This window comes from Elgaria multicarinata, chromosome 9 (assembly GCF_023053635.1).
Source record: "Elgaria multicarinata webbii isolate HBS135686 ecotype San Diego chromosome 9, rElgMul1.1.pri, whole genome shotgun sequence".
In the NCBI taxonomy this organism is placed as follows: domain Eukaryota; kingdom Metazoa; phylum Chordata; class Lepidosauria; order Squamata; family Anguidae; genus Elgaria; species Elgaria multicarinata.
Window position 1 is genome coordinate 46,924,743 of NC_086179.1, and position 18,559 is coordinate 46,943,301.

Here is an 18,559-nt window from a genome sequence, read left to right on the forward strand (position 1 = left end):
TTGAGCTGCACATGGCTACTGCCGAAGGAACACACCAATGCTGGTGAAAATTCATTGCGCCCACTCCAGTTCAAAGGTTGACAACAAGAATGAGATCACAAATGGAAACAGGTGTTGCAGTCTAGAATAAGTTGTTATCTACACATGAAACAGGCCCCAGGCCTTGTTTCATCATTCTCCAGTTACAGGCTGTGTATTACTTTTGGGTCTGGGCCAAGGAGGATTTTAAAAATTTGCAAAAGCTGCAGCATGCAAGGAAAGATGAGAGAAAAGAAATCTAGAAGTTCTTGTCCTTGAACCTCAACATTGTAACCTCTGCAAGGAGCATTTGCATTTTCCTGTCTTCACAGGGGTTTTCTCGCACCTAGGCCACAGCTAGACCTAAGGTTTATCCTGGGATCATACAGGGTTCGCCCCTGCCTGAGGATCCCCTGTGTGTCACCTAGATGAACAAGTTTGACCCCTGGATGATCCAGGGATAAACCTTAGGTCTAGCTGTGGCCCTACTGTCCTGTCGTTTATGTCTTTACCTTCCAGTTTAATTGCAGAGATGGGTCCTGTAGCAAAATGGACAGATGGTCCATTTTGATTCATTAGTAAGTAATTATTTGGATGAAATGAGTAACAAACTGACACTACCCATATGAAAACAAAAATTCTCTATAATCTGTCTGCAATACGTTCATTTTTCCCTCTCTTCCAAATGCCAAATCATTCATTTACTTGGTAGAATAACACCGCATTTCTCAGATGATTTGGGCCAAACTTTTTCTCCGTATAGATTCTGACATGCAACTTCTGTTTGTTCCTAAATATTTATTCAGTTCAGGAAAAACCTGGTGTGACAGAGAATGCATTAACCTTTATGTATCAGCTAGGGTGACCAACTGTCAGGATTTCTCCGGATTTGTCCTGGTTTTTGTTCTTTCCATAGTGTCAGGGGGGATTTTCTATAATTTTCAATAATGTCCTGGAATGACACACCTTCCCCTTTAAGGCTGCCATTAGCATGGCAGGAGGGAATGACATGCTTTCTTGAGGCACATCATTCCCCCACCCCGAGCTCCAATTGAGGTCTTAAAGGGGAAAGTGGGTCATTCGTGGACATTATAGAAAAGGCCCCAATTGGAGTGGATGGTGGTGGTGCAGAATGAAATCCTTTCCCCTCCTCCACTCCAATTGGGTTCCTTAAGGTGGCGGGGGAATAACGTACTTTTTGCAGGACTCAGAAAGCTGCTTCTCCACACACACACTAGGTGTCCTCTTTTTTGGTTTCCCAAATATGGTCACCCTAGTATCAGCTGTTCTTTGATTTAAGGTTTATTGGACACAACTGTAAAATTTGTAGATTTGAGTGCAAATTTGCCTCAGGGTTAGAGAGCACTTGTATTTCTAGAGGGTAAGAACAAGGTTTTATATGCATCATATCTTCATTGATGACTATGGGATAGAATGTAAGTTATTACTACGAATTTTATGGGACAACTACAGTATAAGATTTGTACAAGCTACAATGAAAGAATGAAAGTAGTATAGGTCATTTCCTGATGAGAACAAGCCATGTTGCTATTTATTTAAATCAAGGGCAGGTAACTTTTATTTTTATTTATTTATTTATTACATATTTATACTGCCCAACAGCCTAGGCTCTCTGGGCAGTTTACAACTAAAGCCACAATCCAATCTAAATCACAATCCAATTTAAAACTTTAAAAATCACATAAAACCAGAATAAGTTACAGTCCAGGGAAGGCTTGACTAAAAAGATATGTTTTCAGGAGGCGTTTCAAAGATATTTCATTTTTCTGCCTCCCGAACCGCATGAGGGAGGGTTTTCCAGAGGGCGGGTGCTGCTACAGAGAAGGCCTGCCATCGAGATTCTTCACGACAGCATTCTGTTCGTCTCGGAATGACGAGTAGGGCCTCCTCTGATGATCGTAAATGTCGCCTGGGTGTATATAAGGGAAGGTGGTCTGCTAGGTATCCTGGTCCCAAGTTGTTTAGGGCTTTATAAGATAATAGCATGACCTTGTATGTGGCTCGGTAGCTAACAGGCAGCCAGTGCAGTTCTTTTAACACTGGTTTTATATGAGCAGAGCTAGGCGTCCCAGTGACCACCCTAGCTGCTGCATTCTGCACAAGCTGCAGCTTCTGAACCACATACATGGGTAGCCTCACATAGAGTACATTACGGTAGTCTAATCGTAGTCTAACTTTCGTTCTTTCAAAAGCCACATTCCCTCTTAACTAATCCATATGGAGCTGTGTGCTGATAATGGGCAGGACTAAAGCCAGCAGGAAGCGGGGCCACCCCTTTTTGCTCTCATTGCCACTCCTTTTCTCACCCCTCCTCTTCCTCCCCAGTAAGCAGATTGCTGGGGGAGGATAGATGGCTCTTGCCAGAGGTCTGAAATGATCACTTGCAGAGGCATTGTAAAATTAGGCTTAGGGCCACACGCAGCCCTAGGGTTGCAGGTTGCTGACCCCCAATTTAAATGAACAACCAACACTTTGTTAGAGTTATGTTTTGTTTGGTAAAGTTTAGGTGTGTAACTTCAGCATGTAATTGGTGTAAGGCAAGGCTATAGAAAGAAACACACTCTCTGCTACTTCTAGTTAAAAGATAGCTTTGTTTAGAGCTTATAGCTCCTGGGAAAACAAAAGTGGTTTCAGAAAGAGTTGAATGCAGCCATTATGGCTGCATGCTGCAGACAAAAAAGGAAGTTAACTGACTGAGAAGAAGGAGGAAGGAAGTGAAGCCTAAGAATTGCTATCTACATCAACAAGTAGTTACAAGAAGGAACTAGCGGAGGAAGAAAAAAGGTTCCCTTTCTGTCCCTTTCGCCCCCCCCCCCCCCACTGGTTCAAATGACTTATCACAAGCATTGTTGCTCCACTCCAACACACTTTACCTCAGAAGCCAACAAAATGGCACCTGAGGGTGTATCCAATGGTTCCCCACACAGCTCTTCACTCCCTGACACCCCCTTCAGCAATGTTCTTTGTTTTGTTTTGTTTTGTTTTGTTTTTAAATAAAATGCTGAAAAATGTTAGGACTCCAGATTCTCCTTCCTGTTCATGAATCTGCTGCTATCAGCAGTTCAGCAGGCAGGAAGGGATAGCAAGGCAAAGGGGGAAGATGGAAGAGTAAGAGTGAGGCTAGAGGCTAGGAGGGGTGGGGAGAAACAGCCTGGTAAAGAGGTGGGGCTAGAGGCTGAGAGTGGGGAGAAACAGGAAGGTAAAGGGGTGAGAGAAAGAAGAAGCTAGGAAGAAGGAAGAAAGAGGAGGAGGAGGATAGGAATGGAGAAGGGAAAGAAACAGCAAGGAATGGGGATGGAGGAGAAAAATTGCAAGGCTAGAGGCTGGGAGTGGAGAGAGAGAGAAAGAACAAATGGGAAAGGTGTATGTGGATGGAAGAAAACTGGACAAGCCAGGGAGCAACTGTTTCCATTTCCCCCTCCCTCCCAGCCTCTAGCTTCACTTTTTCTCTCCCCCACTCCACCTCTTGACTAGCCAGCCTCCCACGGCAGCTATTATGTGACTGTCGATAACCTCCATGGGAGTCATTGTGTTGTGGGGCCCGCAGCAGTTTCTCAAATTCCCAAATGTGCCCATGGGTACAATCAGGGTTGAGGACCCTTGCTCTCCTTTGTTAAGAACAAACCAAATGAGGCATAAAAAAGAAAATGAGTACACTTTATGCTCTTTACCTGAGTCCTCCTCTCTGCCACCAAAAAGACAGCATCTGATAATATTCCAGAAAGTTTGGTTACTTATGACTGCTCAGCCCATCGTCATCCTCCATTCTTAAACATGGACAGGAGGCCATCGGCCCCTGAACTGGGCATAATGCCAGTATAATGCTATTACTTGTAATGTGCTGGCATAACTCTTGGCATGCCCTCTACTCTTTCTTTATGTCAGTGGAGTGAAAACTCTTTCAGCCTAAGGGCCACATTCAGTTTCTGAGAAGCACATAGGGACCACATTCCAGTGCTGAGCAGAGGCAAAGGCAAAAGGGAGCACCTTGTTTATAATGCCAGCAAATTTAAATGCCCCCAAAATACCAGCATATTTTACCTGAATGCTTTTGCTGTGGGTAACTGAGCCTCCTTAGCAGAGGCACTTTGGAATGGGGAAAGATGCAAAAGTTGAGCCACCAAAACCAAACAACAGTCAGGGAAGAAAGTGTGAGCCACCTTGTGACTTGGGGAAGGGAATGGCCGTTTAGGGGAAGTCCAGATGTTCAGATTGACACACACACACACACACACCATGACAGCCTGGATTTGGCCTGAAGGTCTACCCACCCCCCTTTGCCACTTTATGTGCAAATTCTGTAAGATTGGGGATAGGAATTATCATTATTTAAAAATGGTTCTTTTGCTGCCTTTCAAAAAACATGACATGCAGTTGAAAATCTAATATTCGGCCTTATTGGAATAGGGTATTATTGCAATTACACTGCTGCAAATGAAATCCCAATCTGTTCTGCTATGTACAAATTAAAACATCTTGAACATGGTTTTCATTTATCCCCGTAGAGCTTTTGAATTGATGATATATGGAAAGCCCCAACCAGTGGCGTGTGTCTAGGAAATGATACTTCGGATTCTAAAGCAATATTAGATGAGACTGATATTTCTTAGTTGTAGATGGAAGGATTTATCTCTATGTATAATTAATCTGTTTAAAGCACAAATCAGTTCCAGGGATAAGTTATAAATCTTTCAAAAAATTCTGGCACTCTCTGGCACATCAGTCTATTCTGGAGTATATGCATAATGTATGAAGCCAACCATATTCAGCATATGTTCTCTATATGAAGAGGGTTCCGCTTCCCTATGGGGACAAAGACATAGCAGTATTTGGAGAGGGGAATGGGGGGTGGAGATTCATAGCAAAGACATGCTGTTGGATATATCCATTCATTCAAAACAGTGTGTTTTCACATAGGTTGAAAACTGTGAACTGTATGCATTTCTTCCCATCCCTCACAGGGAAGTCCTTGACAAACACTCAAGGGAATGTATGGAACATGCTTCTTCATATAGAGAAGCAGTGAACATTATGGAGCACCAAAAGTGTCCTTCAGCTAAAGTTTGCAGAAGCATTTTAGAGGACGAAAATATTTTTGTAGGAACTTGGTGGGTTTACAAAGACATATAACTACATTCAGGTACTTCTTCCAGCATAATTGATTCTTTGCATAGCAGCATGTATCTATGAAGTCCAGAGCCCTCTTGGGAAATAATGTAAAATAGATTAAGAGATTAAACATGAGAAAATTGGTTTCCACTGGCTTTATTATTAATCTTTTTCTACAATAAGTTTTTCATTCAGACCTCTCATTGAATGCCCTGGCAGAAGCTTCCTGATCAATAAAATAATTCATTCCTCCACCTGCCCCAACACCCCAAAAAGGGCTGAGAAACTGATGTGCATAGACCTGGCAATTGGCTCTAGGTTAATACAGAGATTTAAAAATTAGTTTATTCTCCTATGAAAACCTATTGACAGTGAGTCTTCATGAATTCAAAGCCACGTAATGGAATATAAATCACCTCCAAAGCGCTGACTTGCATACTTGTTTAATACAGGACATATTCAATTCTGTATAAATGCAATGCATACCAAATTTATCCCGGTGGTGTCTCTTTAAAAATAATAGGTTCTATACACTAGACTTATTAAACCAATAAATATTAAACATATTGAACAGATGCCACTTGATCGCCTACCGTACAATCAGATAGAGTACAATAGGATTGTCTCAGTTTCTGCATGGGCAGGGAGTGAGTGCATTGTTATAAAATTGATTTCTTTGCCCCAATTATGATCTTAATTCAGTTTCTCTTTAGAGAAATAAGCCTGTGAAGCGCCTTTAAATGAATTCAAGCCTTTGTCGCATCCCGGACAGCGTTGCCTGCAGTTCTCCGTGGTCTCCATCAGAGGTCTTTTCTGGTCCTGCTACTTAGGATACTTTAACTCAACATGGACAGCCATTATTATGCTCATGATTCCATTGCCTCAGAGGTAATCTACCGTAGGCTGCATCCAGAGCTGAGAGAAGGCAAAACAAAAACTGTGACCATTTTTTTTCTGTGTTTTTTTTTCTTCTAAATGAGGCATTTATTGTGCGCTCATTATTCCTTACTTATGGTTGTTTATGGGCTCTTTAGACCATTTCAATGATCCTCTAGTTTCACTTCTGCTTTCCAAGAGTATTTTCCTGAGGAATGGGTTAGAGCGGGGAAAATAGAGTCTTTTTTCTGAAAGCAAAAGAAAACATATTTTTTCTACTTGTGTATTGCATTATTCTGCTATAACACAGCTAAAGCCAGGAATGTAAATACAGCAGATTATTTGCTTCATATGGAAAAGCTCTGTGTGCCCCTTCCCCTCTTCACTCTCTCTCTCTCTCTCGCTCTTTGTCCTCTCTCTTTTTCTCCCCTTCTCTTATTCCCTCCTTCTCTCCCTTTCCCCTTCCTTCCCCAATAAAAAACTGCCTCCCTGCATGGCAATTAGACTGGGGGTGGGGGGGAGAGACACTGGCACCAATGAAGTTTTTTTTTAAAAAAAAAAAAACACTAATTGCTAGGCAGAGGTGCATGATTTTGTGGGGGAGGGGTGCATATGTGGGGAGGGGAGGGTTAAGTCTTCCAACTCCAGCCATTGTGCCCATCTCTCTTGAGTGCACATCAGCTAGGCATGGAGTGGGGGGGGGACTCCCATTGGTGTCAATAGAAGGTTCTTTTCTAAACCTAATTGTCTCACAGGGGTGGGGTGAAAATTGGCATCATGCATGGAGAGGAGAATCAATCCTTCCCTCCCGAGATGTGACACCCCTCAATTGCCCCATGTGCACCAATGGAAGCATTTCTTTTCTAAGCCTAATTCCTCTTTGAAGGTGAGGAGGGGCAGCTTCAGGCTGGATCCAAAGGCACTCAAGCCTACTTGGTCGCAATTCCTGCTTTATCTGGGAGGTGGCAGAGATTTACATTCACAGCCATGTCCTAAAGACCACTTAATGTTGTTCTAGAGCTCCATCAGGTGGGGGGAAATCACACTTGCCTACAGTCTATTCTCCACCCCCACTTTTATGGCTCGATACTTCCTCTTTCATGGCCCATTCAGGGGCCATCTATACCACGCCGCTTCTCCTGCACACAGCAGGAGGTAGTGGCAACTTCCATCTTTAAAAATAATATGGCCTTACCAGGAGCTGTTTTTGTCACACGAAGAAGGCTAGAAGGGACAGGAGGTACGTAGGAGACAGACAACGTCATCATGAGAGGGACCCGTGAAAATCCGTGAGTGCCCAGTAAAAAGCACGTAATAAAACACTCATCTGATGATGCTCCTAGTTAACCTGTAACATCTTTTTGTATGCACAGTAAGGATAATTACAAGGCTTAATTAAAATGTGAATCTAAAATAACCCCTTCCACTGTATGCATATCAGACATAACTTTTATTGAGCTCTGGGTTACGATGGTTTCCTGTTCTCCCCATGTTTTCTGTGATTATTCCTCAGAAGCTCTAAAATACACTGATCTTTCCCCATTTAATCTCAACTCTATCCAAGAGGAGTCCATAGTACTGTGCTGTGCAGGATGCCTGATAATCCTGCCTTCTGTGAGATGCTTCCCCTGAAGAAAGACACAGATACTGCTGAACCACTGCCAGAGTTTCTCTATATCCTCATCTCTTTTTGATATAATTGTGCCTGCTCACATCAGGAAATGAAAGCAAAAGACCCTGGAGAGAACATTTACATTGTTAAGTAGGAGTTAAAATCCAAGGGTACCATAGGAGCGTTTCCAGAAATGCTTCATGTTCAATAGAGATAAACAGAGCAAACCCTGAGTGCATGGAATAGACAGTGATGTTTGTTGGAAAGACTGATAATTGTTAGGTACTGGACAGCATCCTGGAACAAGAAGAGTTTATAATACATAATTATTTTGCATGGGGGCCAAATCAGTTATTGCTTTTAATATAGCAACTTTGTTTTTGTTTCATTTTGCTTTTTTTGCTTTTTTTCTTTTTCTTTTTTAGTCTAGCTTAGGAGCAGGGCCCCTGATCCAGATTGGGTCCCTAGTGTTAGTTTGGCTAGGGTCCCTAGGGTTAGTGGGGCTTTTAAGATCTGGATCAGGATTCCTGCACCTTTTCTAGTGTAAAAATTGAGGAAAGACATCGACCCTGTTCAGATGACATGCTCAGCCACACTGGTTAAGCACTTGGAGCTAAAAATGTTGTTTGAACTATTCCTAACCATGGTGGCTACATAACCACGGTTTAAACACATTCACTAACCATTTGCTGCAAAGGGTTAGTGTCCTAACCATGGCTTAGTGTGTTGTCTGAACAGGCACATTGCTGCTAGACACACAGGCCATAGCTAGACCTAAGGTTTATCCCTGGATCGTCCAGGGGTCAAACCTGTTCATCTAGGTGACACACAGGGGATCCAGTGCTCAGGCACGGGCGAACCCTGGATGATCCCAGGATAAACCTTAGGTCTAGCTGTGGCCACAGAGTGATGTGGCTGTTCCCCCTAAGAATAGTTACCAAATCTACCTTATACACTTTCACAGTTGAAAAGCTATACCATAGTAATATGTATTAGTGCTGTGCTGAAAATTTTGACCATTCCATTTTTGGCATTTCTTGGGGTTGGGGGAGAACAAAAATTGAGGCAAAAGAGTCTGGGAGAAGTGAGAATTTCAAAGAACATTCTCCTGGGGGAGGGGGGACAGGGTTTCCACATACGTTTTTAAATGTAGACAGTTGTTGAGGGGGTCTTCTTTCTTTCTTTCTTTCTTTCTTTCTTTCTTTCTTTCTTTCTTTCTTTCTTTCTTTCTTTCTTTTTCTTTCCTTTTTTAAACACCCCAGCATTTTCAGGAGCCCAGGATTTCTTCCTGAATGTTTATTGGAGAGTGAGAGTTCACAATAGGCATTCACTAAGAACTGCCGGGCTCCTCCAAACGCCGAGGGAAGGAGTGTGTTGTTGTTTTTAAAAAAAGAAAAAGGAAGAAGGACCCTCAGAAACTGGCTACACTTAAAAAAAGGGTATGTGGAAACCCTCTCTGAATTCCCCCTTCCCTGCAAAAGAAGCAAAACCAAGACAAAACCCACCAACAAATGCCTATTTTTCAGGGATAGATAAAGTTCCCAAAAATAGGGAGCAGGATTCAGCCCAGCGCTAATATATATGCAGAGAAAACTACCATTGTCTATGCTTTTCAGCAAGTGTACATCATTGAAATGGATGGTATCTACTTCAACTGCAATAGTATACATTTGTGATATACATACTTATTGGTTTGGATTCAATGGATTATATTCAATATTAGTCTAACTTAAGTCCCATTCATTTCAATGGATCAACTCTAAGTACAGCTAACACTGGGTACAACCCATTGTTTTGGATGCTACATTTTCATTCTGTTCATGGAAAGAGCTTCCGTTCATACTTATGGCAGCGATCTTTCCTTGAGCAGAATTCATTCAGGGAAGTTGGCAGGTGTTATAAACTTTTATTTTGGAATGACTCATTCCTTAGGGATGATATTATAAATGTCCTATGCCCTTAAAATAAGGATAGAATAGAAGCTGACACATGCACATCACAATCAATGAGAGGCAAATCAATTAAAATGTCAGGTGAAAACATGCACACAAAGGCAATTAAAGGGTGATGCACTAGAGTGGATTCTGCTAATAAAGACAAAGCATCAAAATGAGTAGAGTGGTTTGAAATGAATGAGAGCAGAAACTATCAGAAACATAGCAGAACAGTGATAGTCAATGGGGCATAGATAGTAGGGGCAGGATATGGCATATTGAAATATAGAAATACAGAATATAGAAAAAGCAGAATGTGATACATTGACATATAGAGAAATATAAAAATACAGAATATAGAAAAAGCAGAATGTGGCACATTTTCTGTAATGTTGCACTGTACATCAAAAATCACAGAATAAAATAACTTGGGAATCTTGAAAGAGACATAAAGCATGGACAGAAACCTATTATTTCCAAAGCAAAACCAGGGGAGGAATATGTTATTAGGGAGATCCTGATATTTCAAGACAATATTACCATCTTGGTTACATGGTCCACAGGATATTAACCACCTGAACAAGATGGGAACAATTAACTTGAAGTTAAAGGACTGAAAACTGCATGATGATTTGATCTGTGCTTACAAGTTAGACTATATACATGAAAGCATGACAGGTGCCCTCATGCATAGGCTAGGATTTTATTTCATTCTCACCCCAGAAGCTGCCACAGGTGCTCTAAAGCTAATGTTTTCCCTCTGATTCCAGTGCACTAATGTGATGATGATGATGATGATGATGATGATGATGATAATAATAATAATAATAATTTTATTTCTTACCCGCCTCTTCATTCTGATCGAAGTGGGGAACAACAATAAACGATAAAATACATAAAACTGAATTAAAACATAATATACATTTTTAAAAACATCCTTAAAAAAATCCTAAAAACATCTTACAATTCCACTGGACAGGCCTGCTGGAAGAGATCAGTCTTTATAGCTTTCTTGTATGCTAGTAGACTGTTAAGTTGATGAGTCTCCTCCGGCAGGCTATTCCACAGTCTGGGAGCAACAGAAGAGAAGGTCCTCTGGGTAACAATTGTTAATCTAGTTTTTGCTAGCTGAAGTAGATTTTTCACAGAGGACCTGAGTGTGTGGGGCGGATTGTATTGGAGAAGGTGATCTCACAAGTAGCCTGGACCCAAACCATGTAGGAAAGCTAATTGGCAGCCAGTGAAGAGATTTTAAAACTGGTGTGATATGCTCACACCTAGGTGTACCGGTGACCAGCCTCCCCATCCAAAAGGAAAAAGAAAAACTCATTATGAGCTGAGCCTGAACTCCAACAAAGCTTGGAATGAGCTTGGAATGTCTTTGCCACTACTATTACATCCTTGCTACTTCAGCTGCCTCCTTTCCTTCCCACTTCCCTAGAGGCAGTGGTGATTTGGGCTAGATTTGCACGGCTGCTTTGTAGCAGCATTAAAGTGCACTGATTACTGTTGGGGCACATTTCACAATCCATATACTGCTTTCATAGTGTGATTTCCTGCTTTTTATTCCACATTATCCAAAATATCACAACAAATGTCGGTGTGTGTCCTATGAGGTATAAATGCGCAAGAGGGATATTATGTTACCATGAAAGGATCGTAATGGTTTGACATTTTTGTGGTGGCTGCTTTCCCTCTCCTCAATGCCCTGGAGTGATGCTAGGCAATGTGGAGGGTGCAAGTTGGGAGCCAGGCTGATAACACAGTTGATGGTGTTGCCACTTGAAGTGGCAGTGCAAAAAAACCAAAAACCCTTTGGGGGGAAAAAGAAATAAGTTGTTCCCAAAGATGATGCCTCCCTGTGAGAATTTTTTTGGAGTATTTCTCCTCTCCCTGGAGAAATTCAGTGAAATTGTCCTGTCCCCAAAAATACCCAAAAATAGGGTGGAGAATTTTGAGAGGCCACTTGTGCACAGCTCTAGTTTATACACTGGTCTTCAATTTTACTTTTGTGTAAGTGCATAGGGCCCCCAACTGAGGTCAGGACTATGGTCCTCTAGGAGAGGAGAATTAAACCTTGACTTCAACCTGTTTTTCCCCAGCACCCCTCTTGCAGGGAGTTTTATTAAGCATGGGGGTGGGGGACTTCAATTGACTCAATTTCAAGACATTTCTGCTCATTTCCAGAGCTGCTTGGTCCCATGGGCACAACAGAAGTCACGGAGGTTGGTGCACTGGCAACTGTAGATGTTGCCCTTTGGAAATGTACATGCTATGGAAAAACTAGGACACATGCCAAGACTGATATCTGACACTTTCATGTAGAATTTAATATTATCCCTGCAAAAGATTCTGTGTTTTTAAAAGATCTTTCCTCTGTCTGGAACTCTCAATTGATGAAGGCAATAGTACATAACCCTGAGGGCACCATGTGGACCCTTTTAAGAGCAAAAGCAGAAACATAAATTGGAGCAGCATGAAGACAGGCAATCATATCAGCTGAAAAGTGCAATAGGTTGATGCAATTTCAGGAAGCAGGAACTGCAAAGTACTGTAATCAAATTCACAAGGGATTAAATAGTCTGTTAATTATTTTGTAGGTGGAATATGCCAACCAATGTTGATGGACATAAATTAGGCTTCTGTAATTATGGTGTTTTATGTGTTCTTAATTGTTTTAATATTTAAATAATATTCAATATTGTTTTACAATATTTTAACAAGTTTTACCCCAAATTAGCCCTTATTGAATTACTTCAAACAAACAATTACATTTAGGATTGCAGACCTAGACGTTTTTATGCTGGTAATTAAGCAGGGCTAAAACCAATCATAGTATTTCGTGAAATTATGCTCCTCTTTTGAATACTTTTAGCACTGCCTATGTGACCCAATATACATTGCTAATTTAATGCAGAGCTAGAGCACATTGGGGTCATTCATGACAGGTGACACTGTCACCAATCCTCAGCAACTCCACAGCTTCCCTCTGGAAAAGGCGCATTTTTGCAAAGTCATTTTAGTGTGTTGTTTTCCTTAAACGTGCTTTCCACATTGTTCTGCTGCAGTGTGCCTTGCACATTAAATCCTAGCCATGCCTAGGGGTGTTTCTGTGACCTGGCAGTGACCTAGTCAAGGGGTGGGGGCACATCTCCATCCCCCCCCCCGGCAGAAGGGTACTTTTGGACACAGGCTTCTTTCCCCACCTAGCACTACTTTTCAGTAGCACTGTTTAACCATTCGCCATAGTGCAGTAGCCTACTTTACTGATTCACAATCTGTAGGCTGTTTTAACCATTCACAATAGCACAGTAGCAATGTTTTAACCATTCACAATGGTGCAGTAGCACTGTTTTAACTATTTATAATAGCATAGTACTGTTCTTTTAACCTTTCACAATATTCCAATGGTGGATGAGAGGGGAGAAGAGAGGGGTTAATTCAGTGTGTCCATTATACTTCCCTGAACATGGACAGGGGTAGGGAACAAGCCTCTCTCATTTGCTGAGTAGCACCTACACGGTTCATGACATTAAGTTCTACTCACTGGGCTCTGCCCACCCAACCCCGAAGCATGGCAGTTTCAAGTGCTGGTGACCTACAAAAGTACCCCCCCCCTTTTCTTGCTTCATGTGCCACTGACAGATCAAAGCAATTTCATGAAAATCCACTTCTCATACCATTTCCATGTAGATTGGGCCTTACAATATTGCTTATTCATTTATGCTGTGTTTTTTTCCCCAGTTGGCTTTCTTTGCCATCAATGACATAGTTATAGAGCCAAATACAATTAGCTACATAATGAGCTTCATCACACCAGCGTTATACTGTGCAATCACTGCGAATTGCATGCAAAGGACTCAGAAGTTTTCTACCTTATAATCTGCTTTGATTGTGCATGGGAAGTACTCCCATGTATCCTGCTTTAATTGTGCTTCAAAGGCAAAAGATTCGCCGTATTTAGCCCCTACTTTTTGAGCGTATCTTCTGAGCCACCAATAGGGTGCAGGAGCAGGATTTTAAAGAAATGCTTACATCTGCATAAGCTTTAAAGATAAGGACACCAAAATTGGCACAGTAATAGATATTAGGGAGAGCTTTAAGCATACCAAATTTGAATTGAATTGGGTCATCCATTGATTTGTTATGATTTTTTTACATTCCCCCCCTTAAACTCACTTCCTGGTATGCAAAGGATCGCTGTCGCCCAGTAGCAAAAACAACCACAACCACAAAAGCTTAGTGCTACGGGGATAATCCGAGGGAATCAGGTACATGGGATGAAGCTAAACATTGTGATGATGTTTACTAGTTGATCCTCAACCAGCTGGAATCATGTGTGAGACTGAAATACTGTTCTTCCTCTCATTCAATTAGTTTGTCTTCAGTGACATCATCAGATAGACCATACGTAGGACTCTGTGTCACCTTGTTCACTATGTGATGCTTGATTGGCTGGGATTGCCCATGTGACTGATCCAGGAATTAGAAACAAGTAGTAACTAGAAGGGAAAAGAAGTAACAGGAGATAAGGGAAATAATATCAGTGAATCTTTTCCCAAGTAAGATTCCCCCCTCCCTGAATACATTTCAACCCCACCCCACACACAAACAGAAAGCACTTCTTTCAACCTGAAAAATAAAACAGGAGAATATTTAGTCCATTTAGTTAATTTTAAGCTCTATACAGGACCCCACCAGAATATGAAGTGGAAATAAATAAAATGAAATAAATACAAAATCTGCCTGGTAGTTAAAAATCTGGAGGGTTCTGTTCATGTAGAACTTTGAGGATATTCCTTTAAATTCACTGGTAAAAAGAAGTCATTGTTTCTGTTCACAATGATGTTAAAACAATGCAATGTTTCCAAGGCAACAACATGGGGCAGGACCACCCATGGATGTCAATGTGTTCAAAGTGGCGTTGAACGCTATGCAAGTTGGCAGAGCCTGACAACTCTGCCCCTGTTGCCATTTATACTTCTAAACCATTCGCATTCTCCTTTGATAGCTATATTTCCCTTTCATACAGGGCAATGTAGACAGAGCTCTTTTAATGGCCATAAAGATATGACAAAAGGGACTTCAGTATAAGAAGTTAGAAACAGCTCTGTTGAGATGCACTAGCAGTGGAGTTGCATCCAAGAATTGGAACAAGGAGCAAAGTTGTCCTTTTACGTGAGCAAAGCATCTGCTCCTATAGGCCACTATCTCAGCCAAGTGGAGCATAAGATTCAGCCATAAAATGCAAAGATATGCATCCTGGTTGGCACAAAGGAGTCAAATAGTGCACATCAGTGCCATGTTGTGTTCATTCATGTTTTTCAGTGATTATTTTTTTTACCAACCTGGACATTGTTGTTGTTGTTGTTGTTGTTGTTGTTGTCTCTTTCTCGCTCATGGTGGTTTTTCTAGTTGGACATGATAGGCATTCCCAAGTCATGCTGTCTTTTACAGATTCAGGAATTTCCTGACGATTGAGCATTTTTTAATTATGACTGATTTCTCGATGGTGGTGTGGATGTATTTTGGTAGGCTCAGTTTCTGAAGGTTTTCTGTATAGTTTTTTTTAATGTGATGCCAGTGACTGATGTGGCTAATAGAATAATAGTGACCTTTTCCTGTTGCTATAGTTCTTTGACTTCCATGGCCAGTGGTGTATATTTTTCTCTCTTTTCCTCTCCTTTTCAACAACATTTTTGTCATTCAGTATTGCTATGTCAACGAGGTGTGTTTTTTTCTTTTTTTGTCTATGACTGTTATGTCTGGTCAGTTGCAAGGTATTGTTTTGTCAGTATGAATTGTTCTGTCCCAGTGTATTTTATGATCTGCATTTTCCAAGATTGTTTCAGTTGAGTATGTATAGTATGGTGTAGATTGTTTGATAAGGTTGAATTTGATGGCCAGTTGTTGGTGAATTATTTTTGCAGATGTATTGTGTTTGTTCATATAGTCCATTCCTGCCAGAATCTTACATCCTTCTGTTACATGGTTTATTGTTTCTTGGAATTGATGGCATTTCCTACATAGATCTGTTGTTACATTGATAACTTTTATGGTGTATTTTTGGTAGTTCTTGGTTGCTATAACTTGATCCCGTATAGCTATTAGGAATCCTTCCATTTCTTGAAATAGCTCAACCTTCCTGAGCCATTTTCTTTGTTTATTTGTGGGTTCTGTATTAGGTATTATTATTATTGTTGTTATTATTAGCATTGTTATCATTATTATTATTATTATTTCATCAAGCCAAGACCATTAGGAGACATTTTTTAATATGCATGTTGTTGTATAACTAGTTTGGATTGTGTTGTGCTTATCTGCCTTTGACAGTTTCTGGACTGTCCTGCACAGACTGCTGAGTGTGTAGGAGGAGGGGAGCAATTTTGCTCTGTGTAGGAAAAAAGATGTAAGAAGTGGTGGGAACACACAGGAGGGTTATGAATCGAAGATGTCACCTTCCATGAATGAGGCAGGGTGATTACAGAATAAATGCCTTGTCTGGAAACACCCTAGAAAAGGATCAAATATAAAAATGACAATATCATAATGCCTTTGGACAAATCTATGGTGTGGCCAGACTTGGAATACTGTGTACAGTTCTGGTCACTGCACCTCAGAAAGGATATTAAAGAGCTGGAAAAGGTACAGAAAAAGGCATCCAAAATTTTCAAGGGGGTGGAGCAATTTCCTTATATGGAATGCTTACCTTGTTTGGGATTTTTTAGCTTAAGCAAAATCCAGCCCAGCTCAAGTTGTGTTGTGTTATTATATTGTGATTCACAGCTAACTGTCTTGAAGTAACCTAGGAAAGGGAGCACCTTTGCTGCACATAACTTCATTGACTCCCAGGTGGCTACTAGCTGGAAGGAGGCAGTAAGAATAATTTAAAGATCAGTGGGCAGTCAGGAGAACTTCTCAGGTTAAAGCCAGGATGAAAATACCCAGACAACACAGGCAGCATGAGATGTTTCCCAGCTCTTGCCTTTAGTAGTAGGGAATTCTCATTTATCTCACTGTAGATCTACTAATTCAATTAATAAAGTGGTGCTCCTTCATTTAACCAATTTTCATTGTCTTGTGTCTCCATTTCTGGATGTGGGAGCAAATTAATGTTTCCATTGTGCAAAACCTGCCCATTCTCCTTGCCACTTTTATCTTCTTCTCTTTGTCTGTCTTCTCTACTTTGTTGTACATTGTGAAATAATTCACAATTTCAAAACGGAATAGAATATTTGAAATAAATGTTAATTGAGCCCTAAATTTCACTTTTCTGTTAAATATGTAGGTATTGGATTTGGGTAACAGGTTTTCATGAGCGGAACAAGACAGTTTTTGTCTTATTCTTGCAGTTCTTTCCTGAAGAATCCATTTGGATTTTGGATTCCAATATAACCATATACGTATGTATGTTTTCCCCCTTGGGGGAAAATGTTAGGTCAGATTTGGCCCTAAGTAAGTATGGTAAAGAGGAAATGTGAAGTGAAACACTTAGATAAACAGAAAGGGAAAGCAGTAGAGCAGACTCAGAACCAAGAAAGGACTGTTATGTGTCCATGCTGCCATCTAGTGATGATAAAAGTATGAATATATTTTCTGACATAAGTAGCATCTTGCTGCATCCTAGACATGGCATTAGTGTTTCAGAACATTCTAGGGCCTAAAACAGACTGAAATGGTAATGCCATGGATGCCACGATGATATTTTTTTTAAAAAAGCTCTGAACTTTTCTATTGTTTGTGATAATTAATTCTCTTTTCAGATAATTAATTCTCTTTTGTTATGTTCCCACGTTCCAGTAAATTTCTGAAGGTTTCTAAACCCATCCTTCCTTTGTGTAGCCCTTGACAGTGGCTCATTGGTGAACATGTAGGTCAGCCATCCCCTAGCTGATTCTATCCGGTGGCTGTGGACTACAACTCCCAACACCCCCAGCCAGCATTATGGCTGGGGGTGATGGGAATGGTAGTCCAACACATTTGGATAGCACCAGGTTGGGGAAGGCTAACATAAGTGGTGATACTGACAACACGCTATACAGCTTCAAATCTATAGGTCTCTATGGGCATGACACTAAGCATGTTTAGACAGAGGAAAAAAATCCTACAATTCCCAGCATTCCCCAGCTAGCAATGCTGTCTGGAGAGTGCTGGGAGTTGTAGGACTTTTTTCTGTCCAAACATAGGATCACACTCTAAGTTTTTGCAGGAGCTGCCCTGCTAGGCAGAAAGTAGAAGTGACCTCCTTCAAGTGGCACCATGAGAATAAGAGGGTTATTTTATTCTCATGGGGGAGGGTCCAGGAGGTTGTAAATGCCTCCTTGAGATAGGGAGTGGTGCCGGCCTCTTTAAAAGAGGCGGTAATTAGACCACTCCTGAAGAAGCCTAATCTGGACCGGGAGGACGTTAACATCTACAGGCCAGTGGCTAATATCCCCTTCCTGGGCAATGTGCTTGAGCGAGTGGTTGCAGGACAACTCCAGGCACTCTTGAATGAAACGGATTATCTAGATCCATTTCAATCGGGTTTCAGGCCTGGTTTTGGAATGGAAACTGCCTTGGTCGCCCTGTGGGATGACCTCTGCCGGGAGAGGGACAGGGGGAGTGCGACCCTGTTGGTTCTCCTGGACCTCTCAGCGGCCTTCGATACCATTGACCATGGTATTCTTCTGGATAGGTTGTCTGATCTGGGAGTGGGAGGTACTGCATTGCAGTGGTTCCGCTCCTACTTGGATGGCCGATTCCAGAAGGTGGTGCTGGGGGATTATTGCTCTGTGCCATGGCTCCTAAGCCATGGGGTTCCACAGGGCTCTATCTTATCCCCTATGCTGTTTAACATATACATGAAGCCACTGGGGGAGGTTATCTGGAGATGTGGACTGAGGTATCATCAATATGCGGATGATACCCAGCTCTACCTTTCCTTTTCAACAAACCCAGGTGAGGCAGTGGCTGTTCTGAACCAGTGCCTGGGCATGGTAATGGACTG